Source organism: Ictidomys tridecemlineatus, chromosome 4, assembly GCF_052094955.1.
Source record: "Ictidomys tridecemlineatus isolate mIctTri1 chromosome 4, mIctTri1.hap1, whole genome shotgun sequence".
Classification (NCBI taxonomy): Eukaryota; Metazoa; Chordata; class Mammalia; order Rodentia; family Sciuridae; genus Ictidomys; species Ictidomys tridecemlineatus.
The window spans coordinates 208199259-208223498 of record NC_135480.1 but is presented as its reverse complement, the minus strand read 5'-3'; the positions used below and the strand labels follow the sequence as shown (position 1 = coordinate 208223498).

Genomic DNA, 24240 nt, shown 5'->3' with positions numbered 1-24240 from the left:
CCTGCCCCAAGTGCTTTTGGAAGATGCGAGTCTGGAGAAGCTGGGCTCTGGGCAGTCAGGTCGCCTCATCGGAGGGCAGGAGCCAGCACTGAATGTGAGCATGTGGCCCTGTGACCACAGCAGAACATCTGTGAAGAGGGGGACTGTCCCCTGTGCGTGCAGTGTCTCGGGGAGCCCTGCTTGGCATTCTGCACACACAGCTTCTGCCCACCTGCCTCCAGGACTTGGCCAGCAGGGCTGGTGGCCTCGTCAGAGGTATCAAGCCCCGGCTGAGCAGGAGCCTCTGCAGCCCCTGGTGACCTCTGTGTGCTGCCCAGTGTCAGACGTGGGTATGCCCAGAGTCCCGTAGAACCCGGACATGCATTTCTGCAGCTGCAGCCTGGGACACCTGCACTCCCCTCTGCGCCACTCTGGGGATTACGGAAGATGGGGCATTCCCGGACAGTGGCCTGCTCGAGCCATGTGGCTCAGACTGTGCACACGCATGAACGTGTGTACCTCGGAGCAGCTGCACCTCCCTTCTGCCTGGGATCCAGGACGGGTGAGAAGGTGGGGCCCAGGAAGACCTGCCAACAAAGCCACAGACATTGCGATTGGACACAGTCTTCTCAAGGACACCTGCTACATGTGCCCAAAAGAAGAGCAGAGGCTGTGAGCTGCTGGACTCTGAGCCGGGCCTTCTGAGGGCTCTGAGCTCTTGAGGAGGCTCTCAGCCTCTTTTATTGCTGACAGAGCCCCAGGGTAAAAATTGAAAAAAAAAAAAAAGAGTCACTCATTTCAGAGCTGAGCCCTAACCGGCCTCTCGGAATGGAGAGGATCCTGCCGAGGGCTGACGTCCTTCCTGCTCCTCCCATGGTTCCCCCGGACTGCGTCCCCAGGCTGGACCCATGAGAACACGGTAGAGACAGTGTCCCCTCAAAAAGCCATGGCAGAAGGAGGACTCAGGAGCCAGAAACTCTGGAAGGGCAGTGTCCAGGAGCTCTCCCAGAGACGCGGGGGAAACATGAGAGGGTGACCTGGGTGTCCCCAGGGCAGACTGACTTTAGACAGAGGGAAAATCGACTTGTGAGAGAGTCATAAGGCTTTTTTAAAAAACATTTAGAAGCAAAACGTGCTTTAAGGAACACAGCTTGGAGACGCCCCCACGAGTTAATAGAGAGGCCCTGTGGGCGTGCACGTAAAAACAGGGGAGAGGGACGTCGGATTCACATGCTCCCGAGCAAGCTGAAGAACCGTGCTGGCCCCGGGGCAGGGTGTGACAGCCTGGACACAGGCCAACACAGGGACAGAGCCAGGCTTCCGAGCCCTTCCCCGGCTGGGACCAGGGAGGCACCGCTTCATCCCAATCCTCTAGCTCAGGGGGCAGAGCACGGAGGGTGACAGCAGAGCTCCCCTGCAGACCTTAAGGAGGACACAGGTGACAGGTGCTGCTGGGACCTCCAGGAGGCGTGTGGGGTTTGTGAAGAGGTCGAGGCTGACCCCCCACCCCATGCAAACAACAAGACACAGGGTTCACCTGCCCACCCAGCAGGGGCTCTTGCTGGGACCCCCGCCCACCATCATCAGGACTGAGGTCTAAGGACACTCCTGGAAACACGCAGGACAGAGGGACGTTCCATGACAGCACAGGGGCAGTCAGCTGCTGCAGACTGCAGAGGATTCTGGGAGGCTGGTGGCCCCGGGCCCTCAGGACAAACATGCAAGTGGGAGATGTTGGCCGCCTGCTGGAGCTGACACGTCCTGCAGGTCGGCTTGTCCACAGCACCCTTCTTCCTCACGCTCTGGAAGCCGGAAGGCCCAGACCCGGGGCACAATGCAGGCCCTTCCTGGCTCCAGACGCTGCCCTCTTGCCAGCTCACTGATCTCACCTCACGGGAGCATGAATCTCATCACAGGGCCACCCTCTGGCCCTCATCTACCCTGATCACCTCCTCACGTCCCTCCCACCGTCCCACTGGGCATCAGTGTTGAATCTGGGGGACACAGATATGCTGCCCATAACAACTGCGTGGAAGGAGCCCTCAAAGCCCACCAGTGAGCGCCCAGCATCCTCATCAGACACACGGCCCCAGAGACTCCCAGAAGGAACAGGGGAGCTGACTTCCCTGTGGTGACACGTGGGGACTGGCAGTGACCACAGCATAACAAGGTGGTTCCTTTAAAGCACGAGAGAGAAATACCCAGCAGACGATGGGAAGCTGCAATGTGCCCTTGGTGCCCCAAGGTGGGGGCGGGGTGGGAGGCGGGAGGTGAAAACCGAGTGCCACTGGCCCCCTGGGGTGACTTCCTCGTCCCGGCCCAGGTACACGGTGGGCTCAGCAAGCCAGGCTTCCTTTTTCAATGTTTAAAACATTTCATAAGTTTTTAAAATCACATTTTAAAATGAATAAATATTGACCTCAAATGAGTGGATCTATCCCTTTATTCTAGTTTTCCATCTTCTGCCCAGAACCCAGACACAATCCTGGCTGCACCCATCCTGTGCCCGGCCAGCTCTGAGCGTCTGGGCCAGGCCCCACCCTGCAAGGCCCAGAGGCCCCTTTCCTCCGCAGCAGCTCTGACTCCAGCCACCTGAGCTCACAGCCGACAGCTCTGTGACCTTGAGCGGTGATGTCATCCTGCGCTCCAAGGGCCCTATCAGCACAAGGGCAATGCCCGGGCATGCAGGCCGCTGTCGTCAGCTAAGGATGTGAGGCACCAGGAAGAGCCACGCGGTCCCATGAATGGCCACCATGTCCTAGCAGAGCCCATGTGGGAGGCCCACATGTGTACGTGAGTGGACCAGCATCCTCATTCAGACACACGGCCACAGAGACTTCCAGAAACAACGGGGAGGCTGACTTCTCTGTGGTGACGCCTGGGGACAGGCACACCAAGGTCAGCTTCCCTCCTCCACTGACCCCACCTGGGCCTGACAGCCACAGGCAGCACCCTCCGCATGGTATAGCCAGGGGCAGGGCGGGACCCACAAGGTTTAGGCTAAGGTGGGCAGTGGTCAGAATTTAGACGAGACTCTCGGACTCCTGGGATCCCGTCCTGCTCCCACCTCCAGACTCCCCCTCCACACGCAGCTGCATCCCCTCTGCCAGGTCCTGCCCACCAGGGTGAGGGCTCTCTTCTAAGGGCAGCTGTTCCTACGAGGCCTGAGCACGGGTATGAGGGGTCCTTGCTGGAGGTGCAGCCGGCAGTCGGAGCTGCTGGAGGCAGAGCTGCCTGATGGCCTGGGACCTCTTCACCAGGGCTCTGAGGAGACGCACGCTCTGGGGCTGCAGAGCGGGACCTGGACATGCCATGTGGGCATGCACGGGCTGATCCCGTGCACAGGCTTGCACACATGTCTGTGCACACAGAGGAAGGGAGGAGGATGAGGAAGGGTCTTCCCCTCAGCCCTCCCCAGAAACTCACAGCCGGTGTGTATGGGAAGAGGTTTAAGCCGGCCAAGCCAGGCGTGTGTCCTGACGGTGGAAGAAAGGAAGGAAGTTGGCTTCCTGCCCACGGAGGAGGGAGGCAGGTACGTGAGGTTGGGTGCAACCACCATGGAGATAGGCAGCACCCTGCCCCTCCACAAGGCATCTCACCCTCCACCCACCCTGGTCCCTGCGAGCAAACATGGCTGAGCGAGGCCAGGTGGGAGGCAACGCTGATGAATTCTGGACACTGCAGCGTGGCGGGTTAATGTATGCCAGGTGAAGGGGGCTAAGGCTCGCCAACCAAGGTCAGCAGATTCGTATACTGATCAAAGAGCTGCCTTTACCTCCCTCCTGTCAAAGAGCCTTCTGGTCCTTTGCCCTGAAGTTGGCCAGGGCCTCTGGGGAATGAGAGGTCCACCCTGCGGGCTATCCTGCCTGCTGGCCCCTGGCCCTGGCATCCTTGTTATGACCTGCTGTGTAGCACAGAGCCCCAGAGGCGAGTTGCTCCCCTTCTCTGCAGGATGGAGTTCCCCAGGGTTCCCAGCACTGTGTCCTCCAGGGCCATGCTGCCTGGACACCAGCCAGTGGCCGCTGCATGCTATTGGCCGGAGCTTCATCTGGAGGAGCCACAGCACTGTCCATGGTGCCCTCTAGCTGCTCCCCTGCTCGTGCAGTTCACTCATTATTCATTCAATGTGCTCAGCGGACAGGACAGGACAGGAATGAGGTTGGCCAGAAGCTGAGCACAGGAGAGGCTGGGCTCTGCCTCAGACGGGTCAGTCTCCCCCTGGCCAGTAGCACGGAACAACTCCCTCAGGCTCTCTGTCCTAGGTCTCCTTCCCCTAGATGGGGTGACCTCATTTTAGGGAAGAAACAGTCAATGAGATAATGTGCAAGTGCCCTGGATAGCTCTGATCAATTGTGACCCAGCAATCCCCCGTCTGGGTACGAACCCGGGAGAACTGGCCTGCCGAGCGAGCCGCACTCACAGGGCTGCATTCACAAAGCCAAGAAGGAGAAGCGGCTCGTGTGTGGGCGGAGACTGGACAGGCTGGCGACAGGGTGTGGTCCCTGCACCGTGGGCCGCTCCTCCTCGGGCTGAGGCAGGAAGGGCCGCCACTCAGGTGGGCCTGGAAGACATGCGGTGAATGAAGTAAGTCACTCTCGAAAGAGCACACATTTGTGTGAGGTGCCATCATGGAGTCCACAGCAACAGGAAGTCCGTCACTGAGCCCACAGCGACAGGATGTAGGTGGCCGTCGCGGCTGGATGGGGAGTGGAAGCCAGTGTCGAGGGAGGGGCCAGGGCTGCTGTGTGGGAGGAGGTGGCAGCTGGAGACGGATGGTGGTGATGGCCACACAATGATGTGAGGTCCTCGGAGCTGCTGGAGGGCACTTGGGCACAGGGGGGTAAATGTTTTACAATGAAAGGGGCCACAGCACAGGGCCTGGAGAGGCAGGAGCTGGGTGGGTGTCCTTCCAGCCTGGGCAGCTCTTACCAGACGAGGACCTGGGGCTTTCGCCCAGAGAAACCCTCAGGACACCAAGCAGGATGCCAATCCCAGGTGGGGGCAGCTGGGAGGGGCAGGGTGGGGCACTAAGTCAGGTGGAATTGGGTGACCTTGGAAAGTTACCTCCTTCCTGGCCTCAGCCTCATCTGCAAACAGGAACAATACCTCTGATGGGTGACCTCGGTGTCAGGAAGACTGAGAGAGCTGGGTGCATGCTGGGGTGCATGGGGAAACACTGAGAAGTCAATTTCTGCTTATTGTTGCTGAACAAAGATGCTGATGGGCTGTGACCCAATTCCAGGTAGCCTGTCCTTCCTCCCCAAGGCCTGGCTCGCGCTGGCTCAGATTTCACTGTGACCAACGACACGCCCACACTGATGTCCTCAGCAGACACTCTGTGCCAGGCTCCATACCCCACAGCCCAAGGGGCTGCCTGGGCAGCTCGGCAGGGCACCTGGTCTCCCTCTGGTCCCCTGGCTCAGCCCTGTTGGTCTTCAGACTCACAGGGGGCTGTGCGGGAGTCCTCCAGCTCTGCAGACCTGCACAACCTCCCAGCTGCAGCCCTGAGCCTTCTGAGTGGTCCTGTAGCCAGCGCTCCACTCTGCACAGGGGACAGACACAGACTCGGGAGCTTCCCAGAGAGCTGGGAATGGACGCCAGAGATGAAGAGCCTGGTCCAGACTCCAGAGCACTGGAGGGCCCTGTGCAGTGCGGGGATCCCCTTCAAACCAAATGGTGGGGTGCAGAGGGTCCCCACTGACTGCACCTGGCTGTCCAGGGAATGCTGAGATGTGGAGTGTGAGGCAGGACAGGAAGAGGTCATGGGGACCCCGCCTGGCTGCAGAGACAACATGCTCCACAGGCTCAGGAGGTCTCCCTCCAACAGGTGGCTGGAGGAGGGAGCTCAGGACTGGGGGAGTTGGGTGGGACCTTCCCAGGAGGGACCAGGTGAGGCTGAGGTTGCTCTGTGAGGTCAGGGCACAGAGCTCAGAGTCCAGCAGTGCAGCCTCAGGGCAGGCCTGTCTCTGCCCTTTTCTTCCGGGGCCAGGCCTGTGCCGCAGGAGCTGGCCCTGCAGTGGGGGAGCGGGAGGAGAGCTTCCTGTGCACCTGGCCCTGCCTGGGGAGGAACGTCAGCTCCCGGCAGCTCTCTAGAGCTGAACTGGGTTTGAACATCCCTCAAGGTGTCAGCATGGCTTTGAGGCAGGACAGCATGGGCAAGGCCACTCTCTCCAGCCACAGGAAGCCCCACCACCTACCTGGCCCCTCCTTGAGGGTATTGGGTTGTGTCCACTTCTTTCATTGCAAAGAAATGTGAGGGATGCTGTGCTCGAAGATGTGTGAGCACACTGGCCATCTCCCGAGCAGAGCCCCAGAAGCAGGCTTGCTGGCTGACAGGGCCCTTAGGATTCTTTCTATCAAGGGCACAGTCAGGTTCTGCCTTGGCTTCCTGGAGGTTTGTCTGCAGAAGAAGGATATTCTGGGCCAGAAGACCCTTGTTTTCCCTTATCGAGGTGGTCCCCAAAGGGTGGTGGTCCCCAAAGGGTAGTGGCCCCCATAAGTGGCCTTGGTGAGGTGGTCAGGTGGTGTGCAGACCCAGCACCCCCACGGTGCCCTGACCCTGCAGATGGCCTCAGCATCTGGCTGCTTGTTCTGCTCTGTGAGGCTGTGGAGGATGAATGAGGCTGCAAGGCCGCATGTCCACAGGGCCAGTGGCCACGACCCTTGGCACGTTCTGGTTGTTTTATCTCATGTCACTTGAGCACGAAGTCAAGCCATAGCCTGCTCCACGTGTCCCATGGAAAACAGTGCCTGGCCTAGTGTCTGGGGTGTTATTAAACAATGAGCCGTTTCTGGGCCAAGCAGGGGCGTGGTCATGCAGGGGCCAGGGAGGCTGGACAGTTCTCCCTGTAGAGGCGGCATAGTTGGCTTGAGGAGCCTGGGAACCTGGGGTCATCCCTTGGTCTCCCCTACAGGTGTCCCTCTGCCTCCCCTGCCTACCAGAAGCCCCCCAGCCCTCAGTTTCTGGACTCACCAGGTTTGCCTTCCTGGACAGAACGGAGGTCTCCTGCTTCCTACCTTTCTCGTCTCAGACTTATCCAAGCGTACCAACTCTGGTCCCTTTCCCCATCTGTACTAAGTGGCCAATGGTAGGGGCAGTCCATATTGCTGTCACAAAAGCCAGGCTTCTCCCAAATAGCTCTCCATGCAGCCAGCCCACGCCCCCCACGGGACCCACCCACCAGGAACAGAGGTGACCTGCCCCCAAAAGGGAAAGTCAGGAGGAGGGGTCGGGGGTGTGCTCACCTTTCACAGGTAAAGCCAAACCATGTGTCAATACTCAGAGGCGGCTCTGCCCCTGATGACGGGGCAGTGGGATCTGGGCAGGCGTGGATCTGGCCCAGGCGGGCACATTCATCTTTGGGATGGTAATAGCAATGCAGAGCTTCCCCCATCTGTGCTGGCACATGGCACTCAAAGTGGGACCCTTCTGCAGACAGGTTTGCACCAGGTGTGACTGACGGGTGGGATTTCAGGCCTTGCCACAGGTCTAGAGAGAAGAGAGATTTTTTTCTTGGAAAAGACCTTGCAGCGCCTTTCAAAGCACAGCCAGCTCCACCTGCCCAACTGTCTGCCATGGGCAAAGCTGCTCCCGGCCGACCTATCCCCAGGGACAGCACCATGGGAAACATCTCATTGCTGCTGCCCCGGGCTCCAGCAGGGAGGACCAGGCAGCTCCAGAAAAGATCACATTAAAAAATAGTCTTGTTTGTTCAGATGCTGTCGGGGCGAGAGGGTGCAGGGCCAGGGCTGGCGGATGCCCACGCCTTCCTTCCACACACACAGGAGGACCTTGGGGACCTGTGAGGGACAGCAGAGACGGTTGGAACAGGAGGACATGAGGCCATCACTGTGAACCTCCAGCCAGGACTCACTGAATCCTGCCCAGCTCACCAGGGTGGGAGCATCCAGAGAGCCTCAGGAGGAGGCCAAGCCTGGGGCCAGGGGCCGCCCAGTCCCTTCAGCTTCCTTGGATGGACTTTGCATGCCAGCTGACCATGTGGCCACAGCTCATGACTGAGGGACACTTGCTGACCACTGACCCAGAGTTCACCAATCTCCCTGCTCTGGTCTTCGACCCTGAGAGTGGGCCCTGCTCCCCACCGTAGGATCTCAGGGCCCTGGGGGTAACCACGCAGCAGCCCTGGTGACTGGACCTCTCCCAGAGTCCCAGGTCAGGGACAGGTCCTGTTCTCTGGAGAGAAGTAGCCCTGCTCAGCCGGCCTTGGGGGTGGGGAGTTCTCTGTGCACCTTGAGGGCACAAGCCATTTGGAAGCCCTCTGTGTGGGAAGAGGCCCCTCTTCCCCTCACATGGGGGTCCACCATTTGTTTGTAATGGGGTGCGCCCGTGGGTTTCATGCTGCACTTTGGGTTCGGATCTGACTTGCTCTGTGGTGGGGCTCTTCCACCAGCTCCTGTGCCCTGGGACGTCTCACATCATTATGGGGTGTTGTGGGGTTTTTTTTTTAGCACCTCAGCACTGTAGGGTGTTAAACACCAAGATCTTGCACCAGGGGCACTTGTGGTGACGGGGTGCTGCTGCTGCTGCTAGGCTATCCCAGCTGACAGAGAGGAGAGACCGTGCCAGCAAGTGCTAACCTGCACCCACACGCAGGTCGTCTCCACGAGGACCCGGTGTCTGTATAGCCGCTCCATGCTCCAGTCCCTGATGCTCATCCGCACCTCCATGGTCCCTGAAGGTTTGCATTCAGGAGCCTGAAGGCACAGGAGCCCCGGGGCGTCCCTGCCCAGGGGGAGCAGGAGGGCCTGGCCCCTCCCTCCCTGTGTGCAGATGGTCCTGCTCTCCACCGTCCACCGCGCAGACCTCTGGCTTTCTGTTGGTGCAGGGTTAGTAGGGACTGTACTTAGAATTTTGAACTTTGGACTTTTCCCAGCCTGGTGACATGGGTACCGTCCTCCCTCACCACACTGGGGGCAGCAGCTCCTGGCCAGCCCTGAGCCCACGAGGGAGCCACCACCCTCTATAGAGCACAGGGTCTCTGAGTTGATGCCCTGTTTTTGTCCCTCACCGTTGCCTTCCCTCAGTCTCACTCAGGTGGACTCACACGCCCGGTGGCTGTGGGGCCTCAGAGCACGGAGCGCGTGCATGCCCACTTGGCAGGGGCCACGGCTTGCCCCACTGTCTGCAGAGCGCCTTTTGGCCACATGCATGCACCGGAGTTGGTCAATCCACGCACCCTAGGTCGGGTGGCGGTTTCCAGTTGGGGTGTTCGTGAATAAAATTGCCACAATAATTTGCATATAGTTTTCGTGAGCACCAAGCTTTCAGTTCAATTAGGTGGCCGTCAAAGAGTGGGGTTGCCGGGTCCCATGACGCCAGCAAGCTTAACTTCTGGAAAAACTGCCGGCCTGTCTTCCGAGGTGGCACGGTCGCCCCTGTCGTACCCCAGGCCATTGGGTGGGGACGGGTGGTCTCTTTCTCTCTTTCTATCGAACATGAGATGGGGCCCGTCGGGGCTTCAGCCTCCGTTTCCCTAAGAGCTTGTGACACGGGGCGTCTTTAGGTGCTCATCTGCCATCTACATGTCTTCTTTGGTAAAATGTCTGTTCAGATCTTTTGTTGGAATTTTTGCTAGGTTTTTTGGTTTTTTAGTGTTGATTTTCAAAATTCTTTAATATTTTGACCCAAGGGCAGGTTCCCTCATCCCCGAGGTGGGCAGGGGTGTGGAGAGAAACCCATCTTTACCCCTGAGTTAGCTGTGGGTTCAGTAAGTGGCCTGGATCAGATTAAAGTTGCCTGAGAGTTCTTATCCTAAGTGGACTTGGAGGTTTGCTAAATGCCTCTTTTGGTATCTACTCAGCCATGATACTTGTAACGAGTGAATATGGTGAATTGTGTTGATGGATTTTTTTTTTCAAATGCTGAACCAGTCAGTCGTGATGTATTTTGTTGAGAATCTTTGCATCTGTGTTCCTAAGGCCTATTGGGCTCTCGTTTTCTTCTCTGGTGATGGCCTTGTCTTGCTTCGTGGTGGGGTGATACTGCCCTGTAAACCGGGGTGGGAAGGGTTCCACCCTCTGTGCGTTGTACGGAGTTGGTACTGTGTCTCTGGGAGGGGTCATTGGCTCACGGGTTTTATTTTTTGGAATATTTTGAACTGTTAATTCCATGGCTTTGTTAGATTTGTGACTATTTGTTGTTAATTCCATGGCTTTGTTAGATTTGTGACTATTTGGGTTATCTCTTTATTCTTGAATAAGTTTAATGCTTTTTTTTTCTTCCAGGGACTCAGTGCACTGCATGGAGGTCATCGAACCCCAGGCAAGGCCTGTTCCCAGCCCTCCTGTGTCCTTGGTGATAACACCCATGCTGTCATTCCTGGTGTCACATCCATAATGTCTCCATGTTCTCTCTCTCTCTCTCTCTCTCTCTCTCTCTCTCTCTCTCTCTGTGGCTAAAGGTTTATTAATTTTATTAATATTCCAAACATCAGATTTTGGCTTTATTGATTTCTCTCTTTCATATATTCATTTCTTCTGTTGACACTATTATTTCCTTTGTCTGCTTACTTTGAATTTAGCTTGCACTTCTTCCGAAGCCTGTCAAGTTGCTTACATGACGGATCTGAGGCTTCCTTCTTTCCTTGGAGAGGTGCTAAAAGCCATGAATTTTAAAAAGCTGTGAATTTCCCTGTGAGCCATGTTAGCTGCATTCCCCAAATTTTGGCATCATGCATTTTTGTTTTTATCCTGTTCAAGACATTTTTAAATTTAAATTTGCCTTGATGTCTCTTCTTTGTTGTTGTTGTTGTTTTGTTTTGTGGTCCAGGGGATCGACCCATGGCCCCAGGCCCACTCAGCCGGCTCTCTGCCACTGGGCTATACCCCTAGCCTCTCAGGGTTATTTAGGAGCGTGTTGCCTAACTTCCTGATACTTGAGGATCTCCCCCATATCTTCCTGTTATTGATCTCTGCTTGAAGACTAGGAAGCTACATTCACATACTTTACATGATTTCTCTTCTAAATTTGCTGAGGCTTGTTCTATGGCCCACAACATGATCTAGTGAGGGTTTCCTGTGCCCTTGAGTGCACACACTGAGTGTTATTGGCTGGCGTGCTTTCCACCAATCAGGCCAAGTTGTCAGATGGTGCTTTTTAGATCATCTATTATCTTACTGATTTTCTGTCAGATAATGAGAGAAGATTGATGAAATTCCCAGCTAAAATTGTGAATTTCTATGTCTCGCTTTTCAGTTCTATTAGTTCTTGCTTTATTGGAGCTGTGTTATCAGGTGCTTGTGTATACAGTATGTAAGATTTTTGTGTCTTACTGGAAAGTGACTTTTATTGTTTTATGATGTCCCCTTTATGTCTGATAACTTTCTTTCCCAAGTCTACTTTGGCTGATATTAATAGAGCTACTCTTCCTTTCCTTCCTCAGTGTTTTTGGGTATATATTTTTCCCATTCTTTAACTTTCTACCTATATATGTCCTTGTAATTGAAGTGAGTTTCTTGTAGATAGCATACAGTGGTACCTAACTTAAGAAATACAACCTGAGACTGTGTGTGTAGCTCAGTGGCAGAGCATGTGTTTAGCAAGAGTGAGGCCTGGGCTCAATCCCCAGCATGCCCGCTCACACTCACACACACTCACACACACACACACACACACACACACACAGCAAAAAACAGAAAACTATCCCGTCAGCCTTCGTTTTTCTTTTTATTTATTCAATTTTCAGTTGTAGTTGGACACAATACCTGTATTTTACTCATCATTTATATGTGGTGCTGAAGATCGAACCCAGGGCCTCGCATTTGCTAGGCAAGTGCTCTACCACTGAGCCCCAGCCCCAGCCCCACAGCCTTTGTTTTCTAAACGGTATAGTGAACCAGTCATACTTAGTGTGAGTATAGACAGAGTTATGACTGAAATCTACTATTTTGACATTTATTTCATAATTTTTGTTTCTTTTCCCCTCACTTTTTGCCTTCTTTTGGGATGAGTGGGCATCTTTAAATCCATTTTATTTCTTCTGTTGACATTAATTGCATGGATTTCAGAATGTGGGTGGTTGTCTCGGGGTTCATAACACACCCAGGTAATAATCGGTCCACTTTCAGTGTCCTGCTGTCCACGGGGAGCCCAGAGGCCGCGGGACGACGGTCCCAGCTCACCCTCCCTGCCAGGGGCCTTTGGTGGCTTCGTTCCCACACACTCACTGGGAAAGCCCAGATGGAGTTCCTCCTGCGCGCCGGAGGCCTCCCTCCCCCAGGCCTCACTAGGGAGATTGCCTTCCCCTGCCGTTAGCTCCTTGGTGAGGCCCAGTGGAGTCTACCTCTGCTCAGCCCTGGGCACAGCTGCTACAGACCAGGCCCCTGGGCTGCCTGACGGCTCCTAGGACAGACAGACGGATCTCATCCCTCTGGAAGAAACCCACCTGACCAGCAGGGACCTCCCCAGGCTGCTGTTTCTCAGAGGGTAGCCCAAGGAGCCCCTGGCCACAGCTCCACAGCGGGCTTGCTTAGATGGAGACCTCCCGAGCCCCACCCAGGAGTGTCAGTGTCACACTCCTACTCGACTTCCATGCTCTTTTTAAGTCTGGGGACAGCGGCTGTGGACAGCCTATCTTCTTTATTGAGCTGTGCAGGACATCCAGTGCAAGCCCACATGAGCCATGAGCCGGGCACTGAGCTCCCGAGGGTGCCTGCACCCTCTGCTCTTCCCTGGCCTCCGTCCACATGGCCCCAGACCCGGCCTCCCTCAGCACCCTCTCTCACTCCCACCCTCGCTCTCACACCTGGGAGTTTTCTTTCTGGTCCCCGGAGATCAGCGGCCAGTGCACCAGCCTCTGCGTGTTTCTGCTGCCTGGGCGTGCTGTCCCCCAGGCCACCCCTGCAGGCCAGACCTTCTTCCCTGCTTTCTGGGGCCCTCTGGGAGCCCTTCGCTGGGTGTGTTCCTGCCAGGTGGAAGGAGAGCTCAGATGAGGCAGTGGCATCCGCGTGTCAGAAATGCAGGGGCGCACACCCTTCACGACTGCTCACAGGGCAGAGCTGGGGACAGGAGGCCAGGCGAGCCCTGAGCTTGCTGCGAAGCCTGTTGGTCAGCGTTTCCGTTTCCAGGATGCGGCTGTGGGCTCTGCTGTTGCTAAGTGAGGGCTGGGAGACCAGATGGCAGGCCACAGCTGGGAGAGCCCCACGTGGGCAGGTCCACTCTGAAGAGAGGCACTTCTCTTCAATACACAGGCTTGAGGTGGACAGGGAAGTCGTGGTCTCTAGAAGGGGCACCCGGGCTACTGGGTGGGGATGGGATTCCACCAACTTAGAGCTGATCGCTGTTTCTTGATTCAGAAAGCAACACGTGACCGTGATAGAAAATTCAGAAAACACAAACGGGGCGTAAGAAGGAAGGCCAGGGCTGGGGTCTGGCCAGGCAGGGCTGGAGGGGCGGCTGTCGAGGTGCAGGGCAGGCTCTGCATGGCTCCTTCTGCCTTCCTGAGAACTGGACCAGGTTCCCACAGCCTTCTGAACCTCACTGTGCAGCCCAGACTCTGAGACCAGAGAGGTGAGCTGCCCCGGCTGACAGTGCCCCCTGGTTGGGAAGGCGGGGTTGCGGCAGCCTCCTGGCCCCTCCCCGGCTCTGATGCCTCTGGGGTCTCTGCTCAGGGCAGCTCAGTGTGCCCCTCCGCCCTCCTCTGTCCAGTGTCGCCCTTCTCTAGAGCAGAGGTCTCCCTGCATGTGGGAAAGGCATGTCTGTCGATTCCCAGGTCCTGTCCTTCTGCACAGGTGGTGAGCCCAGCCGGGACAGTCCCTGGCCCCATCGTGACCGAGCGAGCTGGTGGGGCCCGAGGATCCGTGCTTCTGGGTCTGGCCCCGCGGCCCTCAGTTTTTCCCAACCTGAGAAGGCGTGCGTGGCCTCTCAGCTCTGCTTTCAGCTCTGGCCAGGGGGCAGTGCCCCTGAACAGCACGTGTCCAGAGATAGTCACTGTGGCTCCTGCCTCAGAGCTACCAGAGAAACAGTGCTGGGCTCAGGAACCTGAGTCCAGCCTGTGTGTCCCGAAGAGCACGGTCAAGCTTCTTCCAGCTCTGCAGCCCTGACCTTGACCTGTCCCCCACTGAGTCCTTGGCCTGTCCCCCACTAAGTGGGCCGTGTGCCCTCCCTGCCCTGCCCTCTGTCTCATGGACTTCCAAACCCAGGGGCTTCACTGTAACTGACGTCCTTGCCATCCCACCTCCAGGGACAAACCAGGTGAGAGTGGCACTGTCATACCCCGGCCCTATGCTGTCACTCCAGGGATTTGTGCTCCCTCAGAGCTGCACAACTCCCCTCTTTACAGGCAGAGGGGACCACGCAGGATGGGCGTCAGCTGGGCAGAGGTAACGCTGGGCTCTACTCTGCCCTCCCGCAGGTGGGAAGAGCTGTACGGGGAAGGACAGTGGCTGCTACTGAGACCCTCACAGTGACCAGCCGCAGTGACTGAACGCAGCCCCTTTCTTGGCTCTTTGGGGAGCCTAATTACAGCGCAGCCTCCCTTCGCCTTGGCTGTGTGTCCCTCTCCTTGGCCTGCTTTGCATTTCTCCTGTCATGGGATGAACACCAGCTGCCACTCTGCAGAGTGTTTTGGGAAGGGGCGAGGCTCACGGGAGGGGGTGGGAAAGGAACAGGCAGGCCGGAGAGCGGGCGTCACGGCCTCTGGAAGGGGAGATCATCTCTACCAGGGGCCCACAGACCAGGGTCACAGTCTGGGCCCTCCAAGGTTTCTCCTCTGTGCCTCTTCTGTGGCCTTAGCTCAAATCACCGCCACCCCCCGTCCGTCTCTGGGGATGAAATGAGATGAGAGATTGTGAGAGCATTGCTGCAAGCCGTGATGCACCCCACGAGTGGGAGCTAATGTCATTATTGCTGTAATTATTGTTATTCAAGTGCACAAAGATGACGGATGGCCAGCCAGGAGAGTCCAATCCGCCAAGAAATCCCTATATTTCAGCACGAAAATGCTTAGAAACGCGCAGAGGAAAGAGGCTTAAAGCCAAAGGTATTTGATTATCATCACATTTGAGCAAACTCAGATAAGGCCTGAGTCCTTGCAGAGAGGAGTTGTCCATGCAAATCAAGTCCAGCTTCCCCCTCAGTCCTTTCTGCATTCACAAAACTCCGGGGCTTAAGAGATAAACGTGCAGAATCCAATCCAGAAGAGGCTTTCTGGAAATTCCGGCCCAACAGGCAGCTGGTAAGCCCTCTTCTCCCCTAATCAGATTGAGCTTCGAGGAGAAGTGACAATTATCACTTAATGCCCTTGCAAGCCGGCACCCACGGCCACTCAGTGACTCCCAGCCAAGGCCAGCTGGAAGGCCAGACGCAAGGGCCCTGTGTCTGCTGGTGCCTTGAGCCGAGCTCAGCGGGGCCTGCAGGGGCGGGAGCAGGGACCCCAGGGCCACCCGAGCCCCGACAGAGCAGAGGCCACAGCCCTGTGTACTTGTAGCTGTGTGGCCAGCCCAGGGCCACTCCAGGGTGTAGGAGACCGAGTGTCACACGAGAAACAGGCCGTGGTCCTCAAGAGGGCACCTGGGCTGCATGGAATGTCCTCGGCCCAGGTGTCTCCTCACGAAGGCCACCCACCTCCAAAGTCCTGAGGCAGGCTCTCCACGGAGCGCTTCACCCTAAATTCTGGCCAGGGCTCCACCACCCTCCACAGCCCCCAGCCCTGGTCCTGAAAGGCACCGGCCTTGCTCCAAGTCCAGAGCTGGGCGCCCTCCCTCTCTGGGGCTGCGGCCATGGCCATTGCCACCGTGCCCCATGCTCCTGAGCTGGTGGTTCAAGGGTCAACCCAGCCAGGGCTCAGGGTCCAGGCAGGACGGCGCAGTGCAGGACCGCAGGGGCAGAGGGGCTGCCACAGGCCCAGCCCCCTAATGAGAACCCGGCACGTACTCTCGGTCCCCACTGAAGCCATCCAGCCCACGCATTTTGGCAAAATGGGACATTGGGCCCCGAGAGTGGAGCAGCAGTGCGGGTTTTGCTCAGATCCCTGAGGGTGGCCGGCAGGGCTGGAACCTGATGAAGGGGGCACTTCAGGGCGGTTCCCCTGAAGCTAGGGCTTTTCTGAGCCTTATTTTTGGAGCTAGCCTCCTAACCCAGAGGTGGGTCAACTCCTCTTTTTCGTGTCCCAGAAATTTTGAGAAAATAGGCTCAGCAGAGTTCTCCTGTTCCCACAGCAGCGTGGAATCTGCATGGCCAAGCAGAGGCATCCCAGACAAGAGAAGCCCCAGAGCAGTCCAGTGCAGACCTGTCCAGGACAGGGACACGTGCCCGGGCCACGGGAAGGACTGCAGCTCAGTGCTGCCGGCCCTTGCCCCATGTGCCTGCAGGGTGGGCGTCCTGCACCGGTGCACAGAGACCTCTTCCCTCAGAGTTCTGGAGGTCGGGAGACCAGGAGGCCAGGAGGCCAGGAGGCCGGGAGGCCAGGCAAGAGAGGGACAGGACACGCTTCTTCTGGGGCTCTGCAGGGGGGTTCTTCCTGCCTCTCCAGACTTTGGTGGCCCCAGGTGTTCTTCAGCCTGTGGCCACTTCCCTCCAGCCTCTTCCCCTGAGGCCCGGTCCCCCCTCCTTGTCAAATCCTCCTCTGCCTCCCTCTGTCCCTTGAGAGCCAGCCCAGGACACCTCCCCTTTCCACCTCCCATCCCATCAGCAGAAGCCCTGCTTCCACTTGAGGTGACTCCATGGTCCCAAGGCCACACCCCGATGTCCTTGGGGCCAACGTCCAGCTGACCCAGGCAGGGCCCGCAGTCTCGTGAGAGCAGAGCCTGGGAGCCCTGGTGTGACCATCGTGGATCCCAACTGTGCACGTCTCTGCAGCCATTTTTCAGTTTAATTGATTTGAAATGGGTCTGGCTGGAAGGGACATTCAGGTAATAAATTGATTTAATAACACTTCCCGCTAGTGTGTGGCTCTCTGGCTTCCAGAACCTGTGCACAGCTGTGATTTTATTAGCTCCTCACAGCCCCGGGCCGGGCGGGCTGCAGCAGATTGTCCACTGACAGATGGGCACTCCCCCAGGTGGGGCCAGGAGCACTCTCTGCTGGGGCCAGGCCCCTGCCCCAGGCTGGTTCTTCCCTGGATCCTCTTTCCCTCATCCAGGTGTGTGATCCCCTCTCCTCACCCAGTGCTGCCCAGCTGGACCCTGGACAGAGGACTCCAAGGCAGGTATGGATGCTCCAGTCACCTGCTGCCCTCTGTGTGGAATGGCAACTAGCCCTCTCTAGACCAGACCCCTGGGAACTTGGGACTTGGAGATACGAGGCCCCCGGACAGCTCTAGTATGTCCAGCTGCAGGACCAAGGGGGCCATCGTCCCCAGCTGCAGACCCCAGGGGATGCTGCCTTGCCCTAGCTGGCTATGCGCCTGGCTGGGAGGAGGGCCCAGGGGTGTGTGTGTGTGTGTGTGTGTGTGTGTGTGTGTGTGTCCACGTGGCTCCCCCACGGCTCCACGTGCAGGGGCCGCCTGCCCTCTGGCCACGCCTTGCCCCGTGACCTACTTAAGCAGAGACACTCTCCACTTCCCTGATGCAGCGGGGAGACATGGTGGGCTTCCTGTGGGAAGAGGGCTGTTGGGGACGTGCCGCGAGCGTCCTCCTGAGAGTGGCCCATTCCCAGGCATGCAGACCAAGGGCGCCCTTCCTCCTGGTCCATCCTCAGTCACTCTGGGTGGGGGTGACCGGGCCTGCCCAGGGCCTTTCAGACGCCTAAGCTCTGGCTGCCCAGGTGGACAGCACGGTGGGCACCAGTCACCTGCTGCTGTGACATTTTCTGTGAGGTGCCTCCACCGAGGCCCCCCCCCAAGGCTGCCTTCAGCTCAGCCTAAAACACATTTGATTTTGGAGTCCCCAAGTGGCCTGGTGACTGGTGTCCTCGGGAGCTCTGCTGGGTGTGTCCTGCCAAGGCTGAAGGTGGACCCCAACACGGCTGGGGCCTGCAGGCCGACTCTGCCCCGGCTCCTTGGTTCCGTAGGGTCATGAGAGATCTGGGTCTCCCCGCAGGCTGAGCCCCGGCAGGTGCTGCATGGGAAGCTCTAGGCTGGGGGGCCTGCGAGGGGCCAGCCCGTCCCTCGGGAACTGAGGACATCTGGGCAAGCTGAAGCCGAATCGCGGCACCAGAGACTTCCAGGTGGGCCACCTCTCAGTGGCCCGTCCACAGTATGACTGACATGTTCCCTGCTCTCATGTTTGGGATTGTGGGTGTTGGTGTTGCCGCTGGCCTGTCCTGCTGGAGAGGAGCCTGTTCCAGACTAGGGGGCCCAGAAGAACCTCCCGTGGCTGTCAGTGTGTCCCAAGGGTCACACGCCATGTGTCTGTGTTTTGAAAAGTCACTGACCTACAGTTCAACTCTTTCTCAGGGTGGTGACATCACAGTAGAGAAGGTGGCTGTGATAAAGCATCCTGGGGTGTCCTGGGGAGACCTGGGATGTCCTGAGATGTCCTGGGGTGAACTGGGGTGTCTTGGGGTGTCCTGGGGTGTCCTGGGTGTCCTGGTGGTTGCGCATCCTGGTAGTTCCCTGGATTTCCTGGTCATGCTGTGTCTGGTGTATTCTTGTCCAGGGATGACCTGATGGTTACTTGTCCTGCGTCCAGGGGTATCCTGGTGTTTCTTTTTGTCCCGCTGGGTCCTGTTGTATCCTGGTGTGTCCTAGTGCGTCCTGGTGTGCCCCGGGGTGCCCTGGTATATCCTGCTATGCCCTGGTGTGTCCTGGTGTGCCTTGGTGTGCCCTGCTGTGCTCCAGGGTGCTGTGGTATGTCCTGGTGTGTCCTGCTATGCCCTGGTGTGCCTTGGTGTGCCCTGCTGTGCCATAGGTGCCCTGGGGCCCCTCCGCGGGTGCTGAGCAGGGTGTGGTCTCTCCCGCAGCTCTTTGGAAAGCAGCTTCACAGAGGCTCATTCGCACCACACAGCTGCCCCTGAGCCCAGGGCCTGGCACACTCGGGGGTAGTGCAACCAACAGGGCAGCCAGCTCAGGGCGGTCCAGCCCTGCAGCAGTGGCGCTGTGCCCACCATACCCTCAGTGCCAGGCAGCCCTGCCTTGCTATCTCTGTGGCTCCCACTCTGGATGCTTTGTGGGGCAGGGTCACTTAACAGGGGTCTCCGCGTCTGGCCGGAGCAGGCACTAGCTCCTCTCTTCTGTGCCTGGCTGGCACCGCCTTGCCGTGTGCCCACCACATTTTGCATATCCATTCACCCCTGGATGGTGACAGGGATGCTGTCCCTGATGGAGCTTTGGTCAGGCCCCCCTTGGCCTCTTTTCCAGCATGCTGACGATGGCCTCTTGCCCTGCCCTGGCTCTGCCAATCCCAGGGGTGGCAAAACCCTGCCTGGCCAGTGTATGGAGAGCCTGACCTTTAACCCTGACACCCACCCTGGCTATCTGAATCCTCGAGGCCTTTGCCGGGACGGCCCTGCCCTCGAGGGCTGACCATGGTCCTCCCAGCAGTGGCTCCCCGCTGACCCTCACTGTTACACACCTGGCTGTTTCCGTTGTATCTGAGTGGAGCTGGGTTCTGCGCGAAGCCTCTCGCCCGCTGCGGCAGCCGGAAGAGCCTCTGTGTGAAATCCTTCCTCACAACAGGCATCTGGGCACCTCCCCCTTGTCTAGGGCAAGTCCTGCTGCTGGGCACACCCATGTCCGAGTGTCCCATGGACCTCTCTTCCTGTTTCCTTGGGCATGTCCACAGGAGTGGACCATATGGCTGTCATCCAAGTTTAACAGGTAACAGGGGTGCTGCCACTTCAGCCGGAACCCGGGCCCCACCCAGACACCCCACAGCACGTGGGGAGGCCCTTTGGCCAGGCCCAGTGGGCTTCTCAGACCGCAGGATTCTCCCTGGAAAGAAGTGAAGGGCCAGGAAGGCTCGCCTGCTGCAGGGCGTGGACCCCAGGCAGGCTTTCCCAGCAGCTCCCATGGCGTCCCCGTGAGAGGCCACCTTTGTCCTGGCGTCCCACAGACCCCACTGGACCCCATCACAGCCCAAACAAGGGCGCAGCAGGCGCCCAAGTGCACCCAGGCTTCACGCACGAGGCTGGGTGGGCAGGTGGGCAGAGCACAGGGCCTGCTCAGGGCCAGGAGCCGGAGCCTGTGGGCAGCCCAGAGCAGCAGCTCGTGTCCCAGCAGCCCAGGGACTCGGGTCCAGACCAGGTGAGGCAGGGCAGCTCCTCCCAAGCCCTCTCCCTGGCCAGCCGGGGCGCCCTCTGGCTCCTCGCAGGCCTGCTGTCGCTCCATTCCCCCACCCCACCCCGGGTGCTCCTCCCAAGGCTCTCTACCCAGATTCCCTCGTTCTGAGACGCCAGCCCTATTGGATCAGGGTCTCCCCCAAAGACCTCCTCAAGCGCCTCGCTCCTGGTGATGGTCGTCTTCTGAGCTGGTGGAGCGACTCCAGCACACAGAGGGGAGACGCGAGTCGGCTCACAGTGAGCACAGCCCAGGTGGAGCGCGGGCTTTCATCTGCGGGCCGTGACTCTAAAGGGTTCTGGAGAAGACCAGCCACCACAGAAGGGAGGGACAGACTCCAGAGGGAGGAAGTGGCCAGGCAGGCGCCGGTCGTTGGAGATGTCACTGCAGAGCCCGGGGCTCCAGAGCAGGTGTATGGGGGCTGGGGACAGCCCACCCCACTCCTCCCCATCCTGGGCTGTAGGAAAACAGCGACCCCATAACTCAGCGCCCACCTGCCCTTCCTTGTCATTTTAATTAAAGTCAGGACTCCCTTGGTTTAGACAGTTGCCATTATTAGCACTAAATCAAGCTCCCATCTTAAAGTGAAGGCCCCCGGGGGGGGGGGGGGGGGGGGAGCAAAGCTCGGCAGGATCCAGGTTGGGGAATCTGGAAAGGGCGGGGCGTGGAGCCGCACCCTGTCCCAGGGCATGGCTTCTCGCTCTCTCAGCTCCGTCTTCACCGCTGACACACGTCCCAGGATCAGAGCCAGCTGTGGGGTTGGGGCCAGGCGGAGGCCCATGTCAGGAGGCCAAGTACCCGAGGGACAGACGCACTATTCCCGAAAGCCTTCCTCTCAAGGTCTGTGCTCTGCGGGGACAAGAGGGACCAAGGCTCGGGGAGCAGGCAGCTCTCCTGGGTGCAGGAGGCTATGGAATAACCAAGACATGGTTTTTGGGGAAAGGGTCATGGACCTTCCTGGGATCCTTTGATGTTGGTGCCTCGGCACCAGCCCCTCATGAATAGGTGACAAAATAAATGCTCTGCAGGTGGCTTTTCCAGAGGTCCTCAGGCCTGGACAGAGTGCTCCTTCCTGGAGGGGTTTGTGCCTATAGGAAACATTAATAATAAAGTCAGACTCACAGAGGAGAAAGCAGCTGACACCAAAGAGGCCACCATCCGCCACCACCCGCCACCATCCGCCACCATGGGCGTGCACCTGACTGACGGTAGCAGAGGGATCCCCACCTGTGACCTCCTCCAGCCACCACCACGGAGGCCAGCCTTCCAGAGGGACCTCTATGAACCCAGACCCACAGGCCCAGAGGGGCCAGGAACACAGCGAGGGCCAGGAAAAGGCCCCGTGGAGAAGAAGTGGACTCTGGAAGGCCTGGTGGGGCTGAGAGCAGGAGGACAGCCTTGCTCTCTGTCCCCGTGACCGTGCCCTGGCCGCAGGGAGGGGCTGGGAGCCTGGCTGCTGAATCAACTACCTGTGGCCGCACAGAGAACAATGACTGGCTTCTCCTCCCTTCTTTACAAGGGCAACAGGATAGGCGGGCTGGAGAGGTGACCTGGGCACCTTGTCCCGGCACTGGTGTGCACTTGTCCCTTGTCCTCTCCAGCTTCCCTGCTCTTCCACGAGGGCCTTTCTGCCAGCTCTTTACCCCCTGCGCAGCCTGGGCGCCCCTCACTCGCCCGCGGGACCTGCAGACGGTCTCACTGGCGTTAGGTGCACCGAGCGTGCGTGGCACTGATCTGGGACTGTCGTCACTCCTGTGTAAGGTGGGGAGGGGCTCAGGTGGGTGGTCGGAGCTCCTCTGGGTTCACAGCGGTGAGTGAACTCTCTGGCCCCCGGGGGGAGGGCAGGAAGATGCGTCAGGCGGGGAGCCAGCGAGCGGAACCCACTCAGGTTGGCCCGACAGGCAGCAGCGGGCACACGCCAGCCCCCAGGGGACAGAGGAACAAGGCCACCTGCAGATGCAGCGTGAAGAGCCAGGACTCCTGCCTGCCAGCGGTCACCTGCTCCTCTCCAGGGACCCCACTCTCAGGGGCCCACGGCCCCCCCTGGCTGGGTCCTCTTGGCGTGTCTCCAGTGCAGCATGTGTGGCCCTGCAGCCCAGCGAGCCCACAGGGCCTCACCCGCTGCTCCTCGCAGTGCACACCAGTCTTGCCCGCCCTCCGTCTCCTGCTGGCCTGTTCCTAAGAATACAGGGGACAGCATCTCATTTGTCCTGCTTGGAGCAGATGCTACCCCAGGTGTAATCAGCAAAGCCAGAAGGCCCTGCCTGGGACGAGGTGGACTCAGCAAGGAGCCACGGGCAGGGGGTGTGGGCAGGGGGTGTTGGCAGGCTTCCTCCTGCTCCCACCCCAGGACCCTTAACTAGGGCCTCGTCCACCTCTGTGAAGGTCTCTGAAAGGCTAAAAATTTAAGGCGGGTCGCTCAGGAGAACGTGCTCTGATAACTCTGCTCCGACCCAAAAGGGGACCTGGGACATGGCCAGCACCATGAAGTGCTGATCTTTAGATCCTCTTTTCTTTTTAATATCTTTATTTTTAAAATTTATTTTTTTGTCTTGCTGAGGATCGAACCCAGGGCCTCGCCTGTGCTAGGTGAGCACTCCACCGCTGAGCCAGTACCCCAGCCCTTCTTTAGATCATCTTTATTTGCTGAATTTAATTCACTGACACACAGAGCATCTACTCTGGTAGGTTGTGATCACTGTACGGCCCTGGGCAGCCCACCACTGTCTTTGGCCATGTGAACAGAGATGCAGCTATATGGGGTTCACAGAGAGGGGCTGCTGGACCTTGGAAGGACAAATTTCAGCCACGCCAGGCTGCTCACTAAGTGCACTGTTCAGTTGACCCCTCGGGAGGACTGGCAGGCAGGGACCGTCACCCCAGATCAGATCGAGCACTGGCAGCTGCTTTTCTTCTCATGGGCACAAAGTTGGAGCAACAGTGGCTGGATTTGAACCCAGGCCCTGCTGGCTCAGAGGGCAGAACTTCACCACCCCTGCATCCCCTGGGCTGAATACCTTTCCAGCCCTTCTGGGTTGGACAGTGCGTTCCTCTATCTGCTCTGTGCACAGGTCAGCCCTGGGGCCACAGGGCCACTAGCTGCTCAGCTGTGGATCTGTGGTCTCTCCATGGTCCAGCTACTCAGGAGGCCCTGAGGCTGAGGGCCACCTGGGTTCAGTTCTCATTCTAGGGGTCTCTCTTCCTGCAGTCCACATGTCCAGGACTCTGGCTGGAGCTCAGATTGGCCTCAGGGGCCTGCAGTGCTAAGCTGCCCTCCAGGCTAACACAGGGCTGCCTTGAGGACAGTCCTGGACAACTGAAGGGCGCCACCGTGAAGCCGCCACACACAGCACAGCGCAGGGTGTAAAGGGGGCTCAAGTCTCCAACAGGCAGGCACCAGAAGCCCCCACCGGGAGCTGTCAACGGTGCCACTCGGGCCCAGGTCTGCCTTGTGTGGAGGTGGGGCCGAGGGTCCCAACACCCGCTGCAGGGTGGCCTGCAGAGCCCTGGACACTCACCGCCTTCTTCACCTGAATTTCAAGCACACACTGGGTCCCCTGCTATGTGGCAGGTGGGCCACTGAGGACGGAGTGGCCTCGTCCTCTTCTTCACTCAGATTTGTGTGGACAAGGCCGAGGGCAGGGCCCCACTGTGGACAGGCAGAGCCACATGCTCTCCTTTCCCAGGGCAGAAACTGGGGAGAGGCCCTGGGAGGTGGGGCGGGAGCGAGCAGGCCTCCCAGGGCTCACCCGCTTTGCCCACAGGCCAGCCCAGGCTGCCCGAGGTGAAGAACAACCCTCCTTTGGTGTCCCCCGGGGACTGGTTCCAAGACCCTGTGGATACCCAAATCCGAGGATGCTCAAATCCCTCACGTAAAGTGGCGTGGGGCTCATTTCACAACGAATCTCCCGTGGACTCGGAATCCCCCCACCGCTCAGCATCGGTGCATCCGTGTAACAGTTGCTGTGCTGCATTGTGAGGGGATGAGGTAGGAAGGGCCTGTAGCATTCGACACAGGTGCAAATTTCTTTTCCATTTTCACTTTTGCAGCGCTGGGGATGAACCCGGGGCCTCACACACGCCGGCA

The 24240-nt window shown here is 58.5% G+C and overlaps 1 long non-coding RNA gene across 3 annotated transcripts; it reads left to right on the top strand.

Annotated features, from left to right (window-relative positions):
- Window positions 1-2681: 2681 nt before the first annotated feature.
- Window positions 2682-20694, top strand: LOC144377420 (uncharacterized). Of its 3 annotated transcripts, none has more exons than XR_013438411.1 (3): window positions 2682-4563; window positions 17079-17144; window positions 19581-20694. It is a non-coding gene; the product is annotated as an uncharacterized LOC144377420 (long non-coding RNA). The 3 variants fall into 3 exon arrangements; XR_013438410.1 differs by having other exon boundaries at window positions 17977-20694; XR_013438409.1 differs by having other exon boundaries at window positions 17079-20694.
- The last annotated feature ends 3546 nt before the right edge of the window (window positions 20695-24240 follow it).